General features: G+C 44.2%; 1 pseudogene; it reads left to right on the plus strand.

The window, feature by feature from the left end:
• Nucleotides 1–2573: 2573 nt before the first annotated feature.
• On the plus strand, nt 2574–3914 carry LOC125507658 (annotated as a pseudogene).
• Nucleotides 3915–8626: the final 4712 nt, after the last annotated feature.

Raw genomic sequence — 8626 nt, forward strand, 5'->3', positions numbered from 1 at the left:
GTCGTCTGCATCGGCGTGAATAAGCTAAGGGTCCGTCTCTCTGTCTTCTCATCAGAGACGTGGCATTGGGTCGTCCCCTCCGTGGGTGGAAATCAGTGGACGCAACAACCTAACGTTTGACTTTGGCACGCTGGTGGATGGTTTTGTTTACCAGCCTTGCCATGGCCAAGGACGCATGATAATGATCAACATTTCCACCATGGATATCACATCGGTGGATCTACCCCTCTCAGGTGAAGGTGGATGGGTACAATTCCATGACTGGGGAGACTAAGGATGGATAACTCATCATTGTTTATGCATATGATGATTTATCCTCCATGCTTGGACCCGTGGTATTATCGGTGATGGAATTGTGATTTGCGTGCTGTGAAAGACAATCGGTTTGACTGAAATTGATCGGATCACCCTGGTTTGGATGGCGACCTCAAAGTTGTGCAAGTTAGGTCTGGATGTGTGTAATTGTCCCCTTCCGCTGCTGGTTCTTCTCCTTTTCACTGGTGATGACGGAGCTTGAGTTACTGGTCAAGGGATGCTTTGGTGGTCGTGCATGTCTATATAGTATGGCATGTCCTCCTTGTTTGATTGGTGATGATGGGAGCATTGGACATGATGGGGTTGAAGGTTCTCACTGAAGTTTGAAGTTGTTTGTCATATGAGGAAATGAATGAAAATATGTGGGTATGAGCTAACCATTATTACTTACTTTTTTTATGCAAAATAATGTCTAGTTAGCACTGAATACTGGAAAAACATTCCTTGGTGTCTTAAGTAATGATTATTCCCGTAGAAACTTTAGATGCTTTTAAAACTATATCGGTATAATTCTAGAGCTAATGAATTTTATGGAAGATTGCATTTTCATCTCCTGAAAACTTTCTATGGAATACTACCATGTTGCACGCTAAGCGCCATTAACTAATTTGGTTCTACCATTTCTGTTTATCATTTATTTAGAGACATGGCTGCTTTTTTTCTGGAAAGTAATTAATATTATGAACTTTTGGATGCACATATAGTTTGAAATATGAAGTTTTAAGATATGCACATGTGATTCTAGCAAGAGAACATGTATACAAATTCCTTGTTTTAATAGTAATTTTCTTCTTTACCATTTTATGTACTGCATAGTCTCTTCATCTTTGAGGATGAAATTTTTCTTATTTTTATTCACTGCACAATGTCTTATATTTTTACGATGTATTTTCAACCCTGCTTGTTTTTTATTGTGCGCATAACTAATCATATAAATCGGTCTTTAAGTGCTTATCTGTCATGTTTTCTTCTTCTTCAGTGTTCCCTGCCTTACTTTTGTGGTGGCTTAGTTGTGACTTGTTATACTTGTATTTTATTTCACAATGTTAGCCAATTGGTCCCTTACTTGACAAAATGTCAGAGAGTTTTGAAAGTAGTTATTGCTTGTTGTATTATTTCTTCATCTACTGTTTATCAGTGCTACTGTTTTGATCTATGCCTCTATATTAACAACAACCATTTTATGTTCAGTTTCAAAAGATCCCAAGCGTCAACTATGTTCAAAGATCCCAAGCGTCAACTATGTTCAGTTTCTTCGGAGTATAAGATCAGTTTATTTGCAAGGATGATGTTGTGTTTTAAATTATTTTTTGAAGAGTAGAATTGCATAAGTTACATCCTGAAGCAAAATGGTACCCCCTCTGTTCCATAATATAGTGCACCCGCGCTTCCCGAGATTCAAGTTTGACCGTAAATTTAACTGCCGAGACCGACTGCGGCGGGAGCAAAAATTATACCACTGAATTCGTATTTTCGATATGAATTTAGTGATGTAATTTTTGTCCCTGTCGCAGTCGGTCTTGTTGGTTAAATTTACGGTCAAAGTTGGATCTCGAGAAACACGGGCGCACTACATTATGGAACGGAGGAAATAGAATTTACACAAGATTCACATGCACTGAGGTCATGGTGATCCCTTCGGGCCCTGTTGATCCCTCGTGGGGCCATGCTGATCGTCAACACGTGGGCCATCGGTAGGGTTCTGGCCGGAGAGGTTCCTTGGCACCAAGGTGGACTTACGGGCCCGACAATTCTAGCTCATAATGTTCAGTGAGGAGGGTGTGCTTTGGGATCAACTTCCGCATATCCGGCATTGAGATCGCGATCGCAAACCTCATCGGGTGGTTCAACTTGGCGCCGCCGGAGGGTGCCGCGGAAGTGGACATGGGACATGGTTCCACTTTTCGTCTTGGCGATACTGTGCACATGATATTGGTCTCCGCGTATTCTGCTTACTTAATTGACAATTGTTGTTCACATGCAAAGACGACACGCTAATTGGGCAGTAGAACTTAAACTCGCGAGCCTCTCCATTTCGTATTGTTTAGGTTTAGACCAAACTATTCTCAAGTTGGTCGTGTGAGATTTGAATCACGAAATTCGCAGAGAAAATGTCAACATATGGTAGAGATTTCATAGGGTGGCATGCGTACCATACATGGGCTACAAACTTGGGCCCTGCGTCAACCCAGCCAGAATCTCCATCGGGCTCCACCACTCTCGAGCAAATGGGCAGCGGTTTCTGAAAAAAAAGAGCAATGGGCACCGAACTGCCGGCGGCGGATGCGCCACCAGCGAAACGTCCGTCGATCTCATCCACGACCACCACCCACGCTACTGCCGTCGACGGAACCATCATCACCATATCCTCGCTCGGCCAAGACCAGCTTCTCGAGATCTTCCTCCGCCTGCCCAACCTGCCGGCGCTCGTCCGCGCGGCGCTCACCTGCCGCCCATGGCTCGGTGCCGTCCGCTCCTCACAGTCATTCCGCCGCCTCTTCCGCGCCCTTCACCCAGCGCCCCTCCTCATCGGGCTCTTCATCGACATTGACGGCGCCGCCGTCCCCTCCTTCGTCCCCCTGCGCCGCTCAAATCCCGACGTCATCGCCGCCGTCCGCCGGGGCGACTTCCTCCTCACTTCCCTCCCAGTGAACGAAGACGAGGATACGAGCTGGTGTATCACGGACTGCCGCCACGGCTACGTCCTCCTGTGGAACAAGATCGTATGGAAGAATCCCACCGTCGCTGCGGTGAACCCCATGACCTGGGCCGTGGACGTCATCCCGGTGCCCCGCGATGTCTGGGCTGGGAGGAGTGGGAGACGCCGCAATTTCGCCTTCCTTGGTTTCCATCTGCCCTCTTCCGATGAGAAGCCCTCGTCCTTCCGCGTGGTCTGCGTCTGCGCTGACAAGCAGAGAGTTCGCGTCGCCGTCTTCTCGCCGGAGACGAGGGATTGGGCCGTCCACCCGTGGGTGCACGTCGGCGGTGACAACAGCCTAAAGTCCAGCGCCGGCACGCTGGTGGGTGGTTCCGTTTACTGGCCTTTCCACGGCGAAGGGCGCATGATAAAGATCAACACAGCCACCATGGATATCTCCTTTGTGGATCTACCCTCGCAAATCAAGGTGTACGGGCACAATTTCATGGCCGGGGAGACCAAGAATGGCCAACTCTGCATTGTCTATGCATCTGATGATTTCCTCCTCCGTGCTTGGACCCGTAGTCTAGACGCCAACGGAATTGAGGTTTGGGTGCTGCAGAACATAATCTCTTTGAGTGAATGAATTGATGAGATCACCGAGGGGTGTGCTGTGAACTTGCTGGTCGACCTCAATGTTGTGCAAGTTAGGTCTGGATACGTGTACTTGTCCGCAACGTGCATGACCCATCCTGGCACACTTCGCTGCTGGTTCATCTCCCTTTCACTCGAGACCGTCGAGCATGAGTTACTGGTTAATGGGTGTTTTGGCGGCTCTGTCTGTCCGTACAACATGGCCTGGCCTCCTTGTTTAGTTTGTGATGATGGGAGCATTGGGCATGAAGCTGAAGGCTCAAGGCTCTCACTGAAGTCTGCAGTTGTTTGCCATGTGAGGAAATGAATGAAAATATGTGGGTATGAGCTAACCGTTATTACTTACTTTCTTGATGCAAAATAATGTCTAGTTGGTACTGAAAACCGGAAAATCACTCCTTGGTGTCTTAAGTATTGGTCATTATTCCCGTAGAAACCTTTAGATGCTTTTAAAACTTCCAGTACAATTCTGGAGGTAATGAATTTTTGCAGATTGGATTTTCATCTTCTGAAAAGTTTCTATTCAACCTTGGTTGTCTTTATTGTGCACACGACTAGGAATATAAATCGGGTTGTAAGTGCTTATCTATTTCTTCTTCTGAATATGTTCCCCACCTAACTTTTGTGGAGGCTTATTTGCAACTTGTTAAACTTGTATTCCAGTTCACGGTGTTAGGCAGATGGTCCCTTAGTTGAAAAGATATTGGAGAGTTTTGAAAGTGGATATTTTCTGTTGCATTATTTCTGCATCTACTGTTTCTCGCCTCAACTGTTTTGCACCTGCTAACTTCGATTTATGTTCAGTTTTAATAAATTGGCAAGTGTCAACTATGTTCAGTTTCTTCAGAGTATATTATTGCAAGAAAGCTGTTTTGTTTTTTAATTATTATTTTAGAATAGTAGAGTTGTGCATTTTACATGCTGAAGCATTTGTACAAAAGGGTAGAATTTACACGATATTAACTTTCTTGTTTGATGGAGACTAACACGCTGCTTTTGTGATGCAACCGTAGTAGGGGAGATTTGCGTTTTTGGTGAAGAGGAGGCGAACCTGCGGATGGGCAGGCGTTTAACTGCAAAGGCGTTGTTCTCAGCTTCAAAGGCATTTATGCTCGCTGATCATGTAGAGTTTAGAACCAAATTCGTTTCATGATATGGATTTTAAGAAAGGACTAGCTCTTTGGATCCTCCTCACGGTTTATGCCTTTTTTGTTTTCTTTGGACTTGTTGAGCTGGTGCCCTCAGCAGACCCCCTTTTGTTGTGCTACCTCTTATTTGTGTACTTGAGTGTGGTTTGTGTTGCGTAGAGAGGATGTATTGATTGTCTCAAGTAGTGGTCAATGCTCAGAATGCTTCCTTGCCAATTGCCATGAAGTGTGTAATCTACCTGTCATGTCAGAAGATTGAACAACTGATCTTTCTCTCCTTTTCGATTATTTAACCGCATTCAGCCTTCAATATGCTGTCGTCAGATACAATATTTTCTCGTAAAGAACCAAAGATGGCTCTCTCTTGCAGAGATGTGAATCTGAGAAAGATCAGTTGTTCAATTTCACCATGTATGAACCTGTGGTAGGTGGCGTGTTACCAGTTGTAAAAAAAAATGGTAGAAACAGTACGTTTTGGTTTACTTATTACGCCAAAACCAGCAATGCCAGACGGGAATACTATGTTAAACCGTCCGTCAGGTCTCAAAAGATTTCACTGCTTCTACTTCTCCGACCCGACGGTTCACAACTTTAAAGGCAACAACATATGAACCTTTATCAGGCCAGGAATACTGCATTCATGTGATACAAGCATATGCATGGACGGTTCATAATACATACTCCCTCCGTTTCTAAATATAGGTCTTTTTAGAGATTTCAATATAGACTACATACGATATAGACGTAGTTTAGAGTGTAGATTCACTCATTTTATTCCGTACCTAGTTCATAAGGGAATCTCTAAAAAGGTTTATATTTAAGAACGGAGGGAGTACTATGGTGCTTCGCTCACTAATAACACTGTTTGGGATCTCAAGTAGTGGAGACCGGAGAACTCAAACAAACAGGCCTCTTGCGGTTGGAAACGAGGACACACGATTCAGGGTGTCGCTCCCATATGCAGCAGATAGGATGCCCAAAAGGAATAACTACTTCCATAACTATTGTGTATCTACTCTGACCAGGCCACCAACTACATGTTAGTAGCATTTTGAGCTGAAATCACAAGTCACATTTTGACCCGCACACATGGATGTTTGAAATTTCATTTTTTTCATATTTGCAACTATTTTTTTTTTTGACTTGAAACATCTGGATTCCATCAACGCATTTACATCGTTCGGTACAGTCTCCACCCACAACCGGCGAAGATCCTGACCATTACTCCCTAATTCAGCAAGTGCATGGGCAACTTTATTACAATCATGGGGAGCAAAAGAAAAGACAATCTTACTAAAAGTAAGACGCATAAACTGGCGTATATCTCTATAGATAATGCCTTCGGGGGCATGATCGTAAGAAGTACTCCCTCTGTCTCAAAATATAAAAACGTTTTAAATACTACACTAGTGTCAAAAATGTTCTTATATTATGGGACGGAGGGAGTACTTTGCAAGGCCTTTAGGAGCGATTGGCAGTCTGACTCAATTACCACGTTGGAAATTAAATACGTCATGCTGCCTCTGCCGAGACTGCCTGAGCACGCGCTTCCGCCTCAGTTTGTACAGCACTTCTAGCATGCAAAATTTTCCCGGCACCTGCTCCGCATGCATCGCGGACACTGTCACGAATTACAAATCCCCAGCCACCGCTCCCGCTCATACCATGAAAGGCCCCATCGATGTTGATTTTCAGCACGCCATCATCAGGTCTCGTCCACTTAGTTGCCGGTCTGTCACTCACCTCTGTCTGCACCTTTCTAAACAGCTGTAGCGATTCCAAAGCCCATGCTCTCGCCTGTGCTGCCATGACTTCCACCGAGCATGCACCCACTTTCATTAGCATTTAATTTATTTCTCCTTGATGAGGCACGAACTAGCGAGACACTAATTCGTGCATGTAGATGGCCCGATTTTTCACGGTGATACTCGATCAACACCTCGTCTCCCTGTTCCTCCTTGTAACCTCCAAGAACAATTTTCACCTGTGTACAAAAATACACAAACGAAAATAATGATCCCCTCGGATCAGCACGTAGGCGTCGATGTGATGATCAACCCTCCATCGCTAGTAAATTTTCACGATAGGAAAATCAAAGATAATACACAAGATATGGTCGCCCGTAACTCGGACGTTTTTCTGTATATCTCATACTCAGAATAAAACTCAAAACTCCCCTCCTATACATGGCCGAAGCCTGGCTTTTATATGCCGAAGTAAATGCATGCCGTACCTACCAAACTAGCTAGACTCACGGACAAGAGTCCTTGAAAGACACGTTCGTTTTTCAAATTGATTTCTTGCCAACTAATACAACGCACGCACCAATAAGATAAAAGGCAACAACTTGGATATCTTTTCAAACTTAAAAAAACCAAACTACCTATTATAACTGACGAGGTCCTAATTTAATGGAGATTATGAAAGATCCTAATCTTAATTCTCCTGGTGGCGTACGAAAAGTAGGAACAATTTTTTTGGGTACTGGTTCATGATTGGCGTGTAATCCTGATTTCTCGCCAGGCCTTCCTCCATGCACAAGTCCCTGTGATTTACATGGATAGCTCGTCATGCATGCCCTGTTCAAATCTATAGCTCTTGGACAATTAAGTCTTGATCCACAACTGGTTAAGCTGGCCAAACCAGGTCCACATAGTATTCGCATACGTCCATCTTTGCCACAATGCAGCTCACGTTGCACACTCCTTGTATTTCCTTTGCATGTGAACATCTTTATATTCTTGGCCATAGAATAATTAACACAACCCATCTGAGTTATTAAATTAGTGCCCACATCTTGAATTGATTTAGGTTCATCACGGACACCTTTAGTTGACACACTTGATGTAACCATGTTCATATCATCCTCCCTCCCTTGAAGCAAAACCGTCCTCGGTTTGGAGTCCAATTTTAGCACAACCTTCTTCTTTGGAACTTGCTTTTCTATGGTGATTGCACCGTCCGCCATTGGTTTCAACACATGCTTCTTTCCATCATGGATGAACGTGTAGGTGTTAGATCTTCCGGCATGCAATGCATCATGATCGAACTGCCATGGTCTTTCCAATAACAACTGACAAGCATCCATTGGCATGACATCACAGTCCATCTTGTCAACATAATCTCCAACAACAAAGTGTACACGTACCTTATGTGTAATCTTTAAATTTCCAGAATTATATAGCCACTCCACGTGGTGTGGTTGAGGGTGCCGCCACATAGACAAACCCAACTCTTGCACAAGATCTTTGCTAATGACATTTGTAAAGCTACCACCATCAATTATCAACTTGCAAGCACGATTGTTGATCTTACACAGTGTTTTAAAAACACTCTATCGCTGCCCTTTAGGATCACATTTCTCCTGCACCTTCTTCACTAAGAGATTAAGACCCTTCATCGATGCATCAACTTCTTCTTTTATTTCTTCTACCTCTTCTCTTCTTTTTCACAGACGATCTTTCCAATCAGCAGCGAAGACATCCATTGGCATGGGAATAAAACAAATTTGTTTGCCCTTCCGTGATAAAGAATAACTATTTTTCTTGACATCCCGAACAGCCCCAACCCGCTTGCACCATGGGTCCCCAAGTAGCAGATGGCACGACACCATGGACACAGGGCAAACATGAACAAATTCCGCACAACAATATTTTCCCAGATCAAAAATTAGCAAAATCTGATGCATAATTTTGATTTCACCTTTGAACCACTTCAGCGTGTACGGTCTTTCAAGAGGCGCCATCTTCAGCCCCAGTTTTTCCACCTCCTCGATGCTCACCATATTGACTGCGGTACTCTCATCGATTGTCAGATTGACACGCCGTTCGTTCACGACGCAACGAGTTGAAAAAGAGTGACCTCGCCAATG

Source organism: Triticum urartu, chromosome 5, assembly GCF_003073215.2.
Source record: "Triticum urartu cultivar G1812 chromosome 5, Tu2.1, whole genome shotgun sequence".
In the NCBI taxonomy this organism is placed as follows: Eukaryota; Viridiplantae; Streptophyta; class Magnoliopsida; order Poales; family Poaceae; genus Triticum; species Triticum urartu.